Genomic DNA, 18171 nt, shown 5'->3' with positions numbered 1-18171 from the left:
TCTTCTGCACGAGCCAATTTATTAAAATGCCCACATTTTAAAAGGCCCTTTAAGACTGAAGAGTAGGATAATGTCCCTCTATTAAATAAGCCATTATGACTAATCATGAATGTGACCAGGAGTATAAACCATTATATATGATGAGGTCATTCACTGCAGATGTTCCTTTATGTGTAGAGGGAAAGTGCCAGCTAATGGAAAACTCATGTCAACTTTGGCTCCCCAGTGTCAGTAATACAAGGTAAGGGTGAAAGATGTACAGTGGTAAATGTGTTGGGAAAACTGAACAACTCTATGATCACATTAACAAACCCATTACTATCATGTAAACATTGAAATTAAATTATCCTTTTTTTGGCTTAAGAAATACAATTTCCTGCTCATGTGATTGCTCATGGCTTCTCCCAGCAGTTCTTTTATTACAACGCTGGAATCGATCTGACTACAGCAGGAAGACCCTTCCCACTTAGTCTACAGGAAATTATTAGATTGCAGGTATAAGTTTCCACCAAATAGTAGATGGCTCAGTTTACAATGAGGTTTTTGGAAAACCTTATAAATGTATCTAAGTGACATGGAGAGCAATGCTATAGTCATAGCACATATTGCGCGGCCAGATAGTGATTATTGCATGAGGACAATAAACAAGTTTAGGTACGTTGAATGTTTATATAACTTAGGAACCTCTATAAAAGGCTAGGTTCACACTGCTGAAATCCAATTTTGATTGAGCTTTCAGTGTGATTATGTAGTGTAACATGTTTGCAGCTTGAATATGGTTTGCATATTCTACGGGGCCAAAATTGTGCTGGAATTGCACTAAATTAGTACAGGAACCTTTTCCAAAATTGTACCATGCTTTGTTGCATTGATGTGAATGGCACCATTGAAAATGTGATTTCCATTCTCATACGATTCTGTGCAACTCTGAGATAGCACTAGTGTTAATGGAGCCTTAAGGAACGGTCTTTAAATTGGCCATTAAAGAGAGGAGCCCCCTTAATAATTTGCTGTGAGACCTTTTATGCAACTAAAGTATTAGTATAATGTACGAGGGTTCCTCAAAAAGCTTCCGCACGTTTTTAAACATATATACTGTATACGTATAAAAGTGCGGAAACTTTTTGAAGACCCCTCATAGAACAAGTTAATGAAGAAGAATGTTTGAAAGTAGTTTGGTTCAGAGGTAATTTTATACTGATTTAACAGGACTGAAAATAAAAGTAATAATTACTAATCTAATTCCATCCAGACCTATAGAAAAGAGCTGGCCATTTATGGATGCCAAGACGTGTTCATCTCAAAATTCATAACTGGAGTACCAGGAACTACCAAGAACTTCTCATAGACTTGATTATCAGTATATATGATGGTGTACTCTCTTCTTGTTCTCCATAGGCAATCCAAATCTGCGTGCGAGATCGTACACATCAACGTGAACATTTTTTTCACTGATGCAGGAATACAGCTTACATACACATTCACCGGCCACTTTATCAGGTACACTTGTTTAATTGCTTGGTAACACAAATTGCTAATAAGCCAATCACATGGCAGCAACTCAATGCATTTAGGCATCTAGACGTGGTGAAGACGACTTGCTGAAGTTCAAACAGAGCATCAAAATAAGCAAGAAAGGGGATTTAAGTGGCTTTGAATGGTCTAAGTATTTCAAAGGCTGCTGATCTACTGGGATTTTCATGCACAACCATCTCTAGGGTTTACAGAGAATGGTCTGAAAAACGAGAAAATACCCAGTGAGTAGCAGTTGTGTGGACGAAAATGCCTTGTTGATGTCAGAGGAGAATGGGAATTCGATTTCAACTATGACATTCAGATGTTAGGATCAGAATTTGGAGAAAACACGAAAGTATGGATCCATCCTGCCTTGTATCAACAGTTCAGGCTGGTGGTGGTGGTGTAATTGTGTGGGGGGATATTTTCTTGGCAATAGCAAGGTATACCTAATAAAGTGGCCGGTGAGTGTACAGTTGTAGTACCATACAGATTGTTCACACAGTAAAATGCAATTCTTAAACACACATTACTGATCACCTAGTCTTGCATTTAAATCAGTTTTACAGTATCTACTTTAGGGCCATTTCACACCACTCAGGACCACTGCCGTGCATTGAACACCCACACACGCATCAACTTAAAAGTGGGAACTCAAAAAAATACCGTGAGCTTCCCCCAAACTGCAAGAGTTAAATGCACGTTTATGCCTATGGCCCCAGAAAATGGTAGTTTCTTACTACATGTCTGCCCAGCAGCCAGCATTCACTTCTTTTTGATGCTCCAGATTGTAGGCAGGTCTTTGAGGTCCTCACTTACAAAGCCATTGTACATGGTAATAGCACAGCTGAAACCGCTGGCCAGAGCGTCAAATACAAGACGTTTCATGGGAAGAAGAAGCCAGTGGAAAGGAGGGATCAGGTAAGTGAATTGTCCCTTTTTTCTGATACCCTAGGCATCAGCAGGAGTTTAACCCACGCAGTGCAGGAGGATCCCCCACTGCAATATTTTTATCATCAGTTCCCCAGTGTTCAGCATTAAAAACAGCCAATTCATTTGAATGGGCCCCACACACCACATAAAGCCTAAAATTGGATCTGCAGTACTTTTTTTTTTTTTATTGTAGCATACCACAAGGCATGGTAATATGTTACAACACAGACACATCAAGGAAGGCATGTTGGAGTGCCATTCACAATGGACCACCCCACAGCTCAATACACTTATCACATAGGTAACAAAGAGTTACCGCAGCATGCTGGTATGAATAAGACCTTAAATAAGGCAAAACAATCACCCATTAGTACATAACCCAACACAACACTAATAATTTCATAACATTTTGAGAATCCTTACCATTGAAAAGACAAGTAATTCAATTTTCATAACCTCATCTCTGCAATTCAAAAGATAACAGCATTTGATCTGCCGAAGAGGTGGTGTAACAGCTGGGGCTACATCATATCCTCTCCTCTCTGCAGTAAAAGGAAACTACAGTTCCCATCAAGTGCATGTGTACTAGGGTACACTAGGCCTGTACATATTGAATGAGTCAGAGTCTCAGTCCGCCCATCCGCCGCTGCAAGTCAGGCTGAATTACATCACTGTTTCCCGGAGAAAGAATTACAAAAGGGGATGTGCGAAGACCAGTGGCTGAGGGAATACAAACAGGAAACCAAAAAGAGAATAAAACCATTTGTTTTGAAAATAGGCCATTCCAAAGCAATTGAGTGAACCAGAAGATGGATGACATTCAGTGAAGGTAGGAAATCAGCAACAAGGACATATAAAGAAGTTTCTGCCTGGAGTTCTGCTTTAAAAGTGGTGGCCAAGTCAATAAACTCCCTGCTTTAACATACTACATCTTGCAGTGATTATAGAAAAAGGTACGACATTGCTGATTAATGTAACCCCTCGCTTTGTAAATGGATAAAAGGATGGGCTTTTCAGTGGGATGGGACTGTGTCACTTTACCGCATGTCGTCTGTATTTCATTATGACACCAAAAGGCATCAAGCGTTCCACACACACTAATGCGTCTCTAAATCCATGAAAAGCTCTCAATAGTTTTAAACAAACATCCTGTCCATTCTCACCCCTGATCTTCGGACACATTAAATTATACTGAGATCATGTCTGCCACACAGAGGCCCCGGATTTTTCTTTATTCTCTGGGCTATCTTGTTTTGTTAATTCGGTGGAAAATGCCAGATAATGCTCCCTCGTTCGTTCCACAATTAGACAGGCATTAGAGCTACCACTATGCCATTGTTGTGATGGTGCTACCTATAAATTATTCAGATCACTGAAGTGCAATCTGCTGTGGCATTTTCTTCAAATGAAGCAGGAGCAGCAAGAGCAAAACTTTTAGCGGCATCAGATTGCACGTCTGCAGAGCTTCAAAAAGAAAGGATCCCGAAATGCAGTTGTCTTGCAATCTGATTTTAACCCCTTGACGCCGATGTAACAAATATGTGACCTCACAGAACTGGGCTTTTTTCCGTGGGACCGTATATATTTGCGTACCTGTCTTTCTGCTGGGAGCACGCCACACGGCGCGCTCCCAGCACAAAGACCGCAGTGTCACTTAGAGCACCAGGTCCCGTTCTAACGATCGGGACCACCGATTCCGGGTCACATGATCGCCATGATAGCCTCTGATTGGCTATCGCAGTGATCAGTCACTGTACAGCCCGGCCCACTTGTTTGTTTTCCTCTCTATGAATGGAGGAGAGAGATACATTGTATCTCTCCAACTCCTGGCATAGAGGGGAAAAAAATGTTTGTAAAAAAAAAAAAGATAAATATTAATAAATAAAAAATACCTAGATCAAGGTTTGATCTAGTTCAGTGCCAGGATAAGTGTTTGGGTCAAGGTCAAAAAGGTCAGGGTCAAAGGTCAGGATAAAAAAAAAAAAATATTGGTATTCGTGTCAGTGTGTTTTAGGTAAAAAGAAAAAAAAAAAAAAGTACACTATTGTTTCTGGGCTGTACTGCAGGTACAAACAAATAACATACACATATATGGTATCACTGCAATCGCCAAGAGCTGGAGAATTTTGGGTTGTTCTTTTGTGGTAGGTTATGGTAGTAGCAAGACTCGCACAGCTAAATAAAGAAAAATTTATTTTTTTACTAATTTTGGGCCAGTTTTCCTTTTTTTTTAATCAATCAGGAGATATCCATCACCATTTACCACCAAATGAAAGTCCAATTTGTCCTGAAAAACAAAAAAACAAAAAAACAAAAAATGTATAATTCACCTGGATGTACAAAGTAGTTGTGATGGTATGTATGGTTTTACGAACATGTCAATGGTGCAAAATTGTGCTTAGGCATTTAGATTTGTTTTACCCTTAGGCGTGAAGGGGTTAATGACCCATTGCTGAATATGACAATTAAAACATCAGATGTCAGTAACAGCTGTTGAACAAAAAAATCTTGTGGGCATGCAGACTATGTAATCGCATAGCACTTGATAGGCGTGTGCGGAAAGGAATTTGGCATTGTGGAAATCTAAACTTTTTACGGAAAATGTGTTCTATGGTGCTTATGGCATTAAAAATATGAACATTTTTACATTTAAAACTAAGGGAATTTTAGCATTTTAATATACACAACAGTAGCCTAATATGGACATTGGTTTGCTATAGAAACAGCTAAAGTCTGTTCAGTTGGATGTGCGTTAACCATAGAAGGAATATTGTGCCCGAATTACACAATGAGACATCAGCAAGTAGCTACAAAATGTATTTTGGAGATTTTTCAATGATTCAACAAATTCTATTCAGGATAATGCAACCTGATCCAGCTTTAACAACCATTGAGTTGGGTGGCAATTAATGCTGAATTTACAAAGGGACTTCATGAATAGCCTCCATAGTCCAGAGCCATGGGAAATGGTCCGAGGATCTCTTGCATGTCTGATTTTGTCTATCAGGAGTTAGAAAGAATATATTAGGAATGGTGAGCTTTTCAATATTTTTTTTTTTAATCTGTAAAATTAACAGCCTGATTAGAGCAAAATTTCCAAAGAAAATTAATGCTTTTATCAACAAAATTACATTCTGAGGAAGAATATTTCTTAGCTACACCAAGATAAAGAAAAGGCTGGTCTGTAGTGTTGTGATGTAAAATACAGACACAGTTACCAAAACTTCCAAAATTTACATTCTGGTTCATAAAGAAGCTAATAAAATTACCCTGCCCTTGTGCACTGATCCTAGAGCCAGACAAAGTGCTTGTTGCCATCTGATGCTTTGTCAAGAATTTGCAACATTTTCCAGTGATGGAAAAATGCATGGACAGAATAAGTTTATTGCAGATATAGAAAATCAAGCATATTAGAAGGATCTTCAGCATTTACAAAAAATAAATAAAGTCAGCAGCTACAAATACTGGATATGCTAACTTTTAATAAAAGTACATTTACTTGTCCATGGATCCAGTGCTGTCCATAACCTGGCCAGTTTTTCATCGGTATTTTGGTCCCTGGCACCGCCATGTTTACTAATGGAAACCAACTGATTCCTTATGGCTTCATAGCCTACTTCTTAATGTGTGAGCCGCATTGCGATTTGTAAATGGTCCCACAGCTTTCTGGGAACTGTGATATGTATCACAAAAAGCTGTGAGCCAGGGGGGGATTGGGGTGGTGGTGTCAAACTTCTTCACTGTAAAAAAACAGGTACCCGCCATTCCCCCCTCCTAAAAAAAGAAGAAAAAAAAAAAAAAGTGTCCAAAAGTGTGTGTCTGGGCAAAAGTGTAACCTTCCCTAAAGTTCCACTTTAAATGCTTAAGTGTTTTCCCTACCAGAAATTATTTTTTAAGAACTTGGAAGGGATCTGCCTTTGAACTTGACTGCGCCAGGAAGAGTCAGTTACCTGATACGTGAAGGATCTTCCAAGGATAAGTTCGCCTTTTGTGCATTTTTTTTTTTTTTTTTTTTTCACACTGAAGCCTGTGAAATATTGTACCCACATCAGGTTTTTAAATTGTGAAAGCAGTTGGAGGATTCCCTCGCCCGTTGTGGAAATCAAGGGGAGAGGCGGCAGGAGCATTCCAATTTTCCAGAATGTTCTAATTTTACACGTTACATCATAAATATGTGTAACATGTAACATGTTCCAAAGGTAAATCAGTTAAATCTGTTTAACCCCTCTTACTTTTTTGGGTTAAGCGCAAGTAACAATTATATGCCCGTTGACCCAAATGTTGTCCGGCTGTAACCTGGTGCATGCCAGGTCCCATGCCATCATCTATGTTATTGGGGGCTGGCTTTTGCTTCTTGCAATTGGCATCCTGATGATGTGCCACCGGGTCCTTCCCCTATTAGTGGCTGTGATTTTCGACGAAGATATCCAAGGCGACTGCTGTAGAAGGGCCGACCCATTAGCATTTAGGTGAGAATTGAGGCAGGGGACAAGAAGAGAGAAAAAGGCATCAGCATTTCAGGTTTGCAGAGGCAGGAGGGTTGCGATGCAGCAGAGGGCTGGCACTATTAGTGCTGGGCAATGCAGTAAAGCCTGATTGGCTTACAATGCTGTCCTTCCCTCTCCCAATCCAAATCCTGCTATGCAAGGGACTACAGGTGGCTAATATAAAAGGATCTTTTCACACAGGCGTTTCGTTTTTTTTCATCAGTTCAGTCATCAAAGAAAAAAAAACAGATTAGTTTACATCAGTTTATACGTCCTTTAACAATGCAAAGACAGATGAAAACAAAATGAACCGTATGTCCATTTACATCAGTTCTTCGTCCGTTCCCTTTTTTCTTTTTACGGAAGAAAAATAGGGTTTTCTTCCATTCAAAAAAAAATGTATGTTAACGGATGCAGACATTAACAGATGTAAAGATAATCCGTTTACATCCACTAGTCAAAAAAAAATAAAATAAAATACATGGGTGTCAGTTTTCATCCGCTAGTCCATAAAAAACACATGGGTGTCAGTTTACATACGCTAGTTCATATAAAAAAAAATAAATAAATAAATATATATATATATATATATATATATATATATATATATATATATATATATATATATATATATATATGGGTGTCCGTTTTCATCCGCTAGTCCATAACACATGGATGTCAGTTTTTATCCGTTTATATCCACTAGTCCATAATAAAATCACATGGATATCCGTTTACATCCGCTAGTCCATAACACATGGCTGTCAGTTTTCATCTGTTTATATCCACTACTAGTCCATAACACATGGCTGTCAGTTTTCATCTGTTTATATCCACTACTAGTCCATAACACATGGCTGTCAGTTTTCATTTGTTTATATCCACTAGTCCATATAACAAAAAAAAAAAAAAAAAAAAAAAAATACATGGGTGTCAGTTTTCATCCGTGTACATCCGCTAGTCCATAAAAAATACATGGGTGTCCAATTACATCCACTAGTCCATAAAAAAAAAAAAAAAAAATATATATATATATATATATATATATATATATATATATATCATAAAAAAAATATATATATATATATATATATATATATATATATATATATATATATATATATATAATACATGGGTGTCAGTTTTTCATCCGTAAAACGGACATATGGAAACAAAAAAGGAACACCTGTGTAAAAAACCCAATAAGACAGAATTTTGGTACTTTTACCACCAGTGTTAAAAAAACATTAGCATACCATTTTAGAACATGGATTAAAGGTTTCTTTTGTGTGTGAAGTTTCTAGAATTCCCAAGGTAAGGGGCATTGCTTGTGTTCTGATCTGCACTGGACTGTAACATTGAATACTGCACCATGGTGTATAAACTCAACACTGGAAGTTTTGCCGATTTCTATTACTGCAAGTGCCAATGTGACAGCGGGCCGGAAACCTGATTTTTTACAATGCCATTTTAATTACGGAGACTGATTTGGAGTTATGTAATAGATATTTGAAAACAAACTTCAAAAAGGCATGCAAATATTATTATTCTACAGTATTTATATAGCGCCAAAAGGTTTGCTCAGCGCTGTACATTATAGTGGGGGACAGTACATGAGACAATACAGTAACAAAAACAATACACGAGGGGTTCGAGGGCCCTGCTCTTTCGAGCTTACAATCTAAATACTCAACACATTCCAGGGAAAAGGTGTTGGTGGGAGCCATTCTGTACAGGCATCGTTTAGCACAGTGGTCCTTGCCTCATTTTTGGTAAATCCACCCCGGCAGACTGAACCGAGCTGGTTTTATAAAGACATGACTCCCCCTTCTTGTGATGTTAGCCCAAGTACTTAATACATTTGCATGTCAAATGACACTTGTGCTTTGTGGGAAGGGATGCTTACAAATCCTCAATGCCTTGGGATCTCTCAGGAGTTTGTAAGTGCTATAGATTCCAGACGGCTGCTTAGCAACCAGAACAAGCAAAGGGAAGCAGCATGCAGCAGCCCACATCAGGTTTTGTGCAGCGGCCCACATCAAGTTTTGTGTTCCTCTAAGTCACACACAAAGAGACTCATTTTCCAACATGGGCACAAGTAACTTGCAGACATCTTCAAGAGACAATTTAACCCCGATCCCAAGGCACAGTGCAGAATGACATCACTCAGCTCAGGTTACAAAAACAAGTGCACAGACATCCATTTATATTTAATGTCACCACTCAATGGTCCCGACGTTCACTGTACTCTAATGTACACATACACGGGCAGCTGAGATCGGTCATGGAGGTCATCGTTTACAACACACTGAAATATGTATGCACTTTCAAAGGACGCTTACATTTGGAGACGCACATTATAGCCTCACTCCCCTTCATTATTGCTATTTATAACTTGTATGTGCAGTGGAGCCGAGACACAGGCTGATCCAGTAAGCAGTACAGGGAGCAATGGCTGATGACACGGACCAGAGCAGCTCCAAGAATGGCACAGATATATAAATCACGTCAACGTCCAAGTGCCACTTTCAAACACAAGGCCACACACACACACACACACACACTATCATGAATGTAAATGAATATGAAGCAGTTTTTGTGTTAAAAAATGGGTACGAGAAAAGCTCAAGAAAATGCGTCCCTTTAACCCCTTGCCTATAGGGCACTTATACCCCCTTCCTGCCCAGGACAATTTTCAGCTTTCAGTGCTGTCGCACTTTGAATGATAATTGCGCAGTCATGCAACATTGTACTCATATGAAAAAGATCGCTTTCTTTTGTTAGTATTTAATCACCTCTGGGTTTTTTATTTTTTGCTGAACAAACCAAAAACAACTGAAAATTAAAAAAACAAACAAAAACATGTTGTTATTTCTTAGTTTCTGTTATAAAATTTTGTAAATAAGTGATTTTTCTCCTTCACGGATGTGCACTAATGAGGCTGCAGTGATGGGCTTTGATAGGCTGCACTGATGAGGAGGCACTGGTAGGTGGCACTGATGGGCAGCATTGATACGTGGCACTGATGGGGCTACACTGATCATCCGTGCCCTGATCAGTGTAGATGTCCCCTCCGAGGAATGCCGATTACCGGCTCTCCTCTCAAGCTGTCACCGTGACAGCTTGTGAGGAGAGGGATACCAATAACCGGCATTTCCTTATTTACATGCGATCAGCTGTGATTGGACACAGCTGATCACGACAGTGCCGACGTCATCAGCTCTTTCCGTTGATCGGTGATCCGCTGTGTCCCAGGGGCAGAGTGCACCACCGATCGCCACGCCCATCTGTGTCCCAGAACGAGAGAACCGCCTTGCGCCCGTCATTCCCTTATATGGCGGGCAGGAGGCGGTTAAATTCAACGTATGTCTTCACACTGGTCAGTTGAGCTTATCTTGCGGTGTGAATAATCCTGCCTGCCACATTTTTGGTGCATATTTGGAGAGAAAAAAACAAAAAACACACAACACACCAAAAACGCACTTCCACATTGAGGCCTGGTTCACACCAATGTGTTTTTTAGGGCTGTTTGCAGAAACACTACAGTCCATTTAACATGGGTTTCCTATGGGGTCTGATGAAGGTGTGAGCATGCTTCGAACGTGCGCCATCTTGGAAACCCGGTCCATGCGGTGACATCATCCCTAAACTAGCATCTAAACGCAGGAGAAAGTAGACTTTTAGAAATGTCCTCTAAACAAGAGGTACCCAACCCCCAGGCCCCTGATCGGTACCAGTCTGTGACCTGCTAGGAATTGGAGGGTGACCCGGTGGGGGGGGGGGGGGGTGCACGAGCGAAGCTTCATCTGTATTTAGGATGGCACTAGCGCTGTACTTAGGTGGTGATGCTAGTGCAGGGGAGTGGCTGCAAATACAGATCATCACTTGTGAATAAGCCAGGTGAATCAACTTTGTCTGTGCTAGTAAAGGATGGAGTGCTTCTCAAGCTGTCCATCCTTTACTAGCACAGACAAAGTTGATTCCTTTACTAGCACAGAAAGTCTCACTGCAAATGACGATGGATTAAAAGCCTGTTTGAAACCACTTCAGATCTCCCCATGTTTTCAGTGCGAATTCCGCACCGCATCAGAATCGCACCCAGTTCATGCGAACCGCTGCGGGTGTGTACGTTAAGTTAACAACACCCCTGAAGCGGTCTGCAAAATGCGGAGCAATGTGCAGAATCGGATCGCATAGGCGTGAATACCCATGCAATCCGAATCTAGTGCGGACCAAAAATAAGGTTTTGCACGTTTTTGGTGCGGGTGCGGTGCGATTTGAGCCATACAAACTGTATGGCTCCAATTGCATCGCACACAAATCGCATGCGATTTGCACAGGAATGCAGTGCTGTTCCTGTGCCGTTCACATGCGATTTAATGCACCGCATATATGTGAACCCAGGCTCACTGTCTCCAACCACCCCCCAGATGGGTCCATCTAGTTGCAGGAAAAACAAGCTCAAGGCTCCCACTGATTCTGCATTATGGAAAGTTGCATAATTATATATTACAATACAATAATAATAGACAAAGTGCACAATAAATGTAATGAGCTTTCATCCTGAAACCATTGTCCAACCACCCCTGGTCCATGAAAAAAATAAAAAGTTGGAGACCGCTGCTCTTCATGCATATAAATGCAGGTTTGCTGCTGCCAGTGTGAATGAGGCCTAAGAGACAAAATCATTTTAATAAAAGCATTCTAGCTTTATATATAAAGAAAAAGAACTCCACAACACCCATCTCTTAATGCGAATGTATGTATTATTTGTATCAGTTGAGAATATAAATCTCCTTGATTTTGTCATTCTGCATTTCTGAGTAATTTGTTAATCCAATGCAGAAGTTGAATTTCCCGTTGCCTGGGTGATGGAGTACGGCCCAATTCCACCTTCACACCGGATCGGAGGATGTTGCCCGCATCCCAATGACACCGAGTGAAAGGACTGAAAACAGTCAGTAGTACACCAAGTCAATGTTCACATAACATGTGCTGCAGACTAATACAAAGTGTACAATATGCTTGAAAAGGATGGATGGCTGGGTTAACAGGGGGGGGACTCGAGCGTTTCTAAATCGTTTCAGTTTTAGTCAGAATACAATTGGCTATTTATTCAAATCCTGGCTAGACCTTTTTCCTGACTTTATACTCAAAGCAGAGGTTGTGCTCATTTGTTTGAGAAGTTATAGAAAACACACATGCTGTTGAATTTTGAGCCAACCTTCATAATGGTCTCAGCCACCCACAGTATATCTTTATGAAACCTAATCTACACCAAGGCTGGATGTACACAAGCCAATAAAAGCAAGCAGGCTATGCATGCGATATTCAGGCCATGTATTTGTGCAGTAACAACTGTCCAATAACCTTGAATGCAATGCATTCCTCCATCAGCTGTGGGTTCCTCTGGTGTAGGAGTTGGTCAAGAACAGGCAGATGTCTGAATGTGAAAGCCATGAAGTGTGACATCTACAGGTTCTTGTACAACTTGCACACCAAGGGCCATGCCTGGGGTAGATGCTGCCTGAGGCAGCCATTTAATACTGCCCCCCCTACAGCTAAGATAGTACCTTAGTCGGCAGTAGCTCTGCCGATTTATAAGGGCTCATGTACAAGGGGTGTTTGGAAAAAGCTTTTCTGAACGATGGAAACTGACTGCTGGAAACCGTAGGTTAAAAAAACATTAGTTTAACCACGTATGTGCGTTTGGAAGCATTTTTAAAAAGATAGCATCAGGAGACCTTCTCAAATGCCCAAAATGCACTGAAAAACAGTAAAAAAAAAACAAAACCACTATTTCAGACATGTTGAGAGAAATTGAGAGAGCAGAAGCAGAGAGAGCAGTATGTGTTGAGATTACCTGTCTTTTCTGGTTGTATTCACTATGGATCCCATCATGAGCATAATGCAGCACGTTCTACCAATTATTTATTCATGCAAAACCTGGAACTGACTGCGCTAGTGTACTGGGTCCAACTGAGTACCTGAAAAATACTTTGCATGCATTTGTGATGATGAAAAAAGGCTCTGGACAGCATCTGGACATGAAACAGTTAAAAAAACGCTTCTAAACACAAACGCTTCAAAACGTGGTAAACCACATTTACAACGCCGGTAAAATCTACTCCTGAATGCAAGTTTGGTGCGTTCAAAAAAAAGGACTAAACAACTGCCTGCAAAATGACCATGTGTACATGGACACATAGGAAAACATTAGGGAGAGTTCAGGGGCTGCTGGAGAAAACAAACAAAAAAAAAATAAATAAAAAAAACCAAACACACAAAAAAGCTTCTGAACTCTGAAGTTTATCAGCTGCAGTGTACGAGCCCTAAGAGTGTGTGTACCCACACACAAACTCAGCTAAGTGCTATGAAGCTGGCCACACAGGCAGGTGAAGTGGCCAGCAGTTCTGAGCGCAATAGCACTGAACCTGCACTAATGGCATGCTCTGCATTATAAAAGCAGCTTAGCTGCTGCGCCTCTACTGTAGGTCTTTGGCTTTTTGAGAAAAGCCTCTATAAATAACTTACTAGTGCATTTTTAATCCTCCCTGAACATCTTCTTTAGCGAAAACTGGTGTTGACCTCCTAAACCCATGCATATAGGAATTTCCAAACAGCAATTAGCAGTTTCTGACATGAAAGGGAAGACCTGGATCCTTACTGTACCTACTATGCCTGACTCCATCCATCCAACCATTATTATACAGTATTTATATAGCGCTAAAATGTTTGCTCAGCGCTGTACATTATAGTGGGGGACAGAACATGAGACAATACAGTAACAAAACAAAAAACACGAGGGGGTCAAGGGCCCTGCTCTTTCGAGCTTACAATCTAGGAGGGAGGGGATAGTGGTACAGGAGGAAGTGGCTGTGGGGGATGGAGTGGTAGGAGGAGTGGAGGAGATCGGCAGTTAGGTGAGGGCGGGGTAGGCTTCCCTGAAGAGATGAGTTTTCAGGGTGCGCCTAAAGGTGAGGAGGGTAGGTGACAGTCTGATGGATTGGGGCTGTGAGTTCCAGAGGATGGGGGAAGTCCTGGAGAAGTCCTGCAGTCGGGCGTGGGAGGTGGAGACCAGGGAGCTAGAAAGTAGGTGGTCTTGTGAGGAGCGAAGAGTACGGGTTGGGTGGTATTTGGGTATCAGGTCGGTGAGGTAGTTTGGGGCAGCATTATGAATGGCTTTGTATGTCTGTGTTAGTAGTTTGAATGTAATGCGTTGGGCAATCGGGAGCCAGTGGAGGGAATGACAGAGGGGGGTGGCAGAAGCAGAGCGGTTGGTAAGGTGGATAAGTCTGGCCGCTGAGTTCAGGATAGACTGAAGCAGGGATAGTCTGATGAGGTAGGCCGGTGAGAAGGGAGTTGCAGTAGTCCAGACGTGAGATAAGGGAGTGAAAGAGTTGTTTAGTAATGTCTGGGGTTAGGAACGTACGTATTTTTTAGATGTTGTGGAGGTGGAGCCTGCATGAGTAGGGAGTTGAAAGTGGAGAAGAGCCGGCGAGGACAGGTGGAGGGGGTGTTGAGGGTTATGAAGTAGGCTTGTTTGGCGGAGTGGAGGGAGGAGGAGTATGTGAGGAAGGCGGATTTGTAGAGGGAGAAGACTCGAGGGGATTTGGTTTTGCGCCATAATCGTTCCAGCGCGTGACTGCGTTGTTTAAGATTTTTAGTGTGGTCGTTCTGCCAGGGTTGAAACGGTCGAGGTCTAATGCGGTGTGTGGTTAGGGGTGCTAAGGAGTCTAGGGCAGCTGACAGCGAGTCGTTATACGCAGTAGTGGCCAGGTCAGGGCATGACAGTGGAAGGATACTGTCGTACAGACACTCAGCTGCAGAGTGGAGAGGGGCCGGGTTCAGGTTGCGGAGGTTACGGCTGGTGATGGTTTGACGTTTGGGGGGGGGGGGGGGGTATTTGAGGACGGGGAGATGGAGAACGTAATGAGGTTGTGGTCAGAGACAGGGAAAGGGGTGGTAATGAGCTTGTGGAGGGTGCAGATATGGGAGAAACAGAGGTCCAGGGTGTTCCCGTCGGTGTGGGTGGAGGACTGTGTACACTGTGCGAGTGCAAAAGAAAAGGTTAAGTGGAGGAGTTGGGATGTAGCCCGGTTGTTGACATTGACAGGGATACTGAAGTCTCCAAGGATGATGGTGGGTAGCTCAGAGGAGAGGAAGAAGGGTAGCCAGGCGGAAAAGTCATCAAGGAAGCGGGATACGGGTCCAGGAGGCCGACAGATTACTGCAATCCTCAGAGGGGTGGGGGAGGAGAGTCGGATGCAGTGGGTCTCGAAGGAGGAGAAGGATAGAGAGGGGGGGTTTGGGAGGACCTGGAAGGTGGTCAGCGGTGACAAGAGCATGCCGACCTCACCACCCTACGACTGCTTGGTCTGGGTGAATGTCACCAGACGAGACCTCCATAGGAGAGTGCCGCAGGGGAGGTGGAGTCAGTGGCTTGGATCCAGGTTTCGGTGACTGCTAGGAGGTTGAGGGAGTGGGAGATAAAGAGGTCATGGATGGCAGTGAGCTTGTTGCAAACCGATCGGGCGTTCAGGAGTGCAACCGAGAGTGGAGGAGTGGATGCGGGAGGAGGGGGGACAGGTATAAGGTCGAGTTGCGGTGGTTCGTGGCAGTAGGAGGGTGCCTAGTGGGTGAGTGAGGTGGTGAGGGACCAGGGTTTGGGGAGATATCCCCAGAGGTTAGGAGGAGAAGAAGGGTGAGGAAAGTAAGATGGGAGCGGGATGTACACAAGCGTACAAACCTTCCAGTCCTGGTGTTTGGGTCAGCAGGAGAGTGAAGTATCAGCAGAAGGTGAAAAGAGCAGTAGTAGGGAGATGGTAGCAGTTCGGGTGAGATGTACAAGTTTTGGGGTGGAGCAGAGGCGTAAAGAAATTAGATTTTGGGAAAGCAAGAAAGATATATGAAAAGGAAGAGTAGAGGGGACATATTATAAGAGGTACACAAAGTGGGACTCAGATTTGTAAGAGATGTTTCCCAGGGTGTTTGCTCACAGTCTGTCCAGCATGCAGTAGGGTTTCTTGCTGTTGTATCTTCCTGCTGCTTGAGTTCTCTTGCTTTAGTTCAACTGCAGTGTTTAACTGCTTCTTCTTCGCACTCCATCGACGCAGCCCTCACGCAAAATAGCCTCGGCCACCCACAGTATACACTGCATCCAGAAAGTATTCGGTGCACAGCCATCATCAGATCTCTCCAGGATGTTCAATCGGGTTCAAGTCTGGGCTCTGGCTGGGCCACTCCAGGACATTCACAGAGTTGGCCTGTAGCCACTCCTTTGTTATGCGGGCTGTGTGCTTATGGTCGTTGTCCTGTTGAAAGATGAACGGTCACCCCAGTCTAAGCTCCAGAGCGCTCTGGAACAGGTCTTCATCAAGGATGTCTCTGTACATTGCTTCATTCATCTTTCCTTCGATCCTGACTAGTCTCCCAGTTCCTGCCTCTGAAAAACATCCCCACAGCATGATTCTGCCACCACCATGCTTCACAGTAGGGATGGTATTGGCCAGGTGGTGAGCGGTGCCTGGTTTCCTCCAGACATGGCGTTTGGCATTCAGGCCAAAGAGTTCAATCTTTGTTTCGTCAGACCAGAGAGTTTTGTTTCTCATGGTCAGAGTCCCTCAGGTGCCTTTTGGCAAACTCCAGGCGGGCTGCCATTTGCCTTTTACTGAGGAGTGGCTTCTGTCTGGCCACTCTACCATACAGGCCTGATCGATGGAGTGCTGCAGAGATGGTTGTTCTTCTGGAAGGTTCTCCTCTCTCCACAGAGAAACGCTGGAGCTCTTTCAGAGTGACCATCGGGTGCTTGGTTACCTCCCTGGCTAAGGTCCTTGATCACTCATTTTGGCTGGGTGGCCAGCTCTAGGAAGATTCCTGGTGGTCCCAAACTTCTTCCATTTACAGGTGATGGAGGCCACTGTGCTCATTGGGACCTTTAATGCTGCAGACATTTTTAATGTACCCTTCCCCAGATCTGTGCCTTGATACAATCCGGTCTTGGAGGTCTACGGACAATTCCTTGGACTTCATGGCTTGGTTTGTGCTCCGACATGCACGGTTAACTGTGGGATCTTATATAGACAGGTCTATGCCTTTCCGAATCATGTTTAATCAACTGAATTTCCCACAGGTGGACTCCAATCAAGTTGTGGAAACATCTCAAGGATGATTTTTGTAATAAATTGCAAAGATTTCAAAACAAACTTCTTTTACATTGTCATTATGAGGTACTGTGTGTAGAATGTTGAAGAAATAATTTAATCCATTTTGGAATAAGGCTGTAACATAACAAAATGTGGCAATAGTTGAGCGCTGTGAATACTTTCTGGATGCACTGTATCTGTATGAAACCTACTCTACTCAGAGGATGGATATACACAACCCAATAAAAGCAACGATGCTTGTGACATTCAGGCCATGAATTTGTGCAGTAACAAGTGTCCTTTAATCATTTCTGCACTGCATTTCTCCTTCAGCTGCAAGTTCTTCTGGTATATAATTGCTCATGGATAGGCAGATGTCTAACAAAGAAAGCAACTACATAATGTACCTTTCTTGATCTCCTAAACCCATGCAAAATTTTTTTTTAAAAAAGTAGATATTAGCACAAGAACTTCCCAACATGTTAACAGTTTCCTGACAAGGCAGGAAAGACCTGGCACCTTATGGTACCTACCATGCATTAGTTATCTTGCTTAACTGCCTAATTCAAGCCAAAAATGTTTTAGAAAGAGTTGTGAAGAGTTAAAGCCCAACTCCAGGCTCAAAACAAAACAAACAAAAAAAATACCCCACTACAAGGGTTAAATGCTTGTGGGTTTAGAGGCTGTGTTAACCGACTCCCAACTCTAGCAGGCTCCCTCTATCAGTGTGACTGATCTGCCATGGTTCCTCTCTAAGCTTTGCCCAGCTCAGATCACATTCCTGCCTCCACCACTTACCAAGCACGATACTGTACCAGAGGGCGCTGAGGCTCCACTTAAAGACTGTAGGTTTTTTTTTTTTTTTTTTTTTTTTTTTTTTTTTTAGGGGGAGGAGAGCAGCTCTGAAGTCAGGTAAGTAACTTGCATCCCCTGGGTTGGTATCCCCTCTGATGATGTGCTTGGGCACGAAAGGCCTTAGGAGGAACCGACAGAGCATGACGTCATTGCCCGCCCAGAGCCACGAGATAGCCCGGCGGCCATTTTAGTTTGGGTCAGTATCACCGCTGCATACTCTGCATTTAATCACTAAG

At 42.6% G+C, this 18171-nt stretch overlaps 1 protein-coding gene across 2 annotated transcripts in view; it reads right to left on the bottom strand.

Moving 5' to 3' along the window:
• RIPOR2 (RHO family interacting cell polarization regulator 2) overlaps window positions 1-18171 on the bottom strand; it is a 213311-nt gene that overhangs the window by 180024 nt on the left and 15116 nt on the right. The window lies entirely within an intron of this gene.

The sequence above is a fragment of the Staurois parvus genome, unplaced genomic scaffold, assembly GCF_062004578.1.
Source record: "Staurois parvus isolate SC_StPar_1 unplaced genomic scaffold, SC_StPar_1.0 ptg000287l, whole genome shotgun sequence".
Lineage (NCBI taxonomy): Eukaryota > Metazoa > Chordata > Amphibia > Anura > Ranidae > Staurois > Staurois parvus.
Note: the sequence above shows the minus strand (reverse complement) of the source record. Positions and strands in the feature narration are given on the sequence as shown.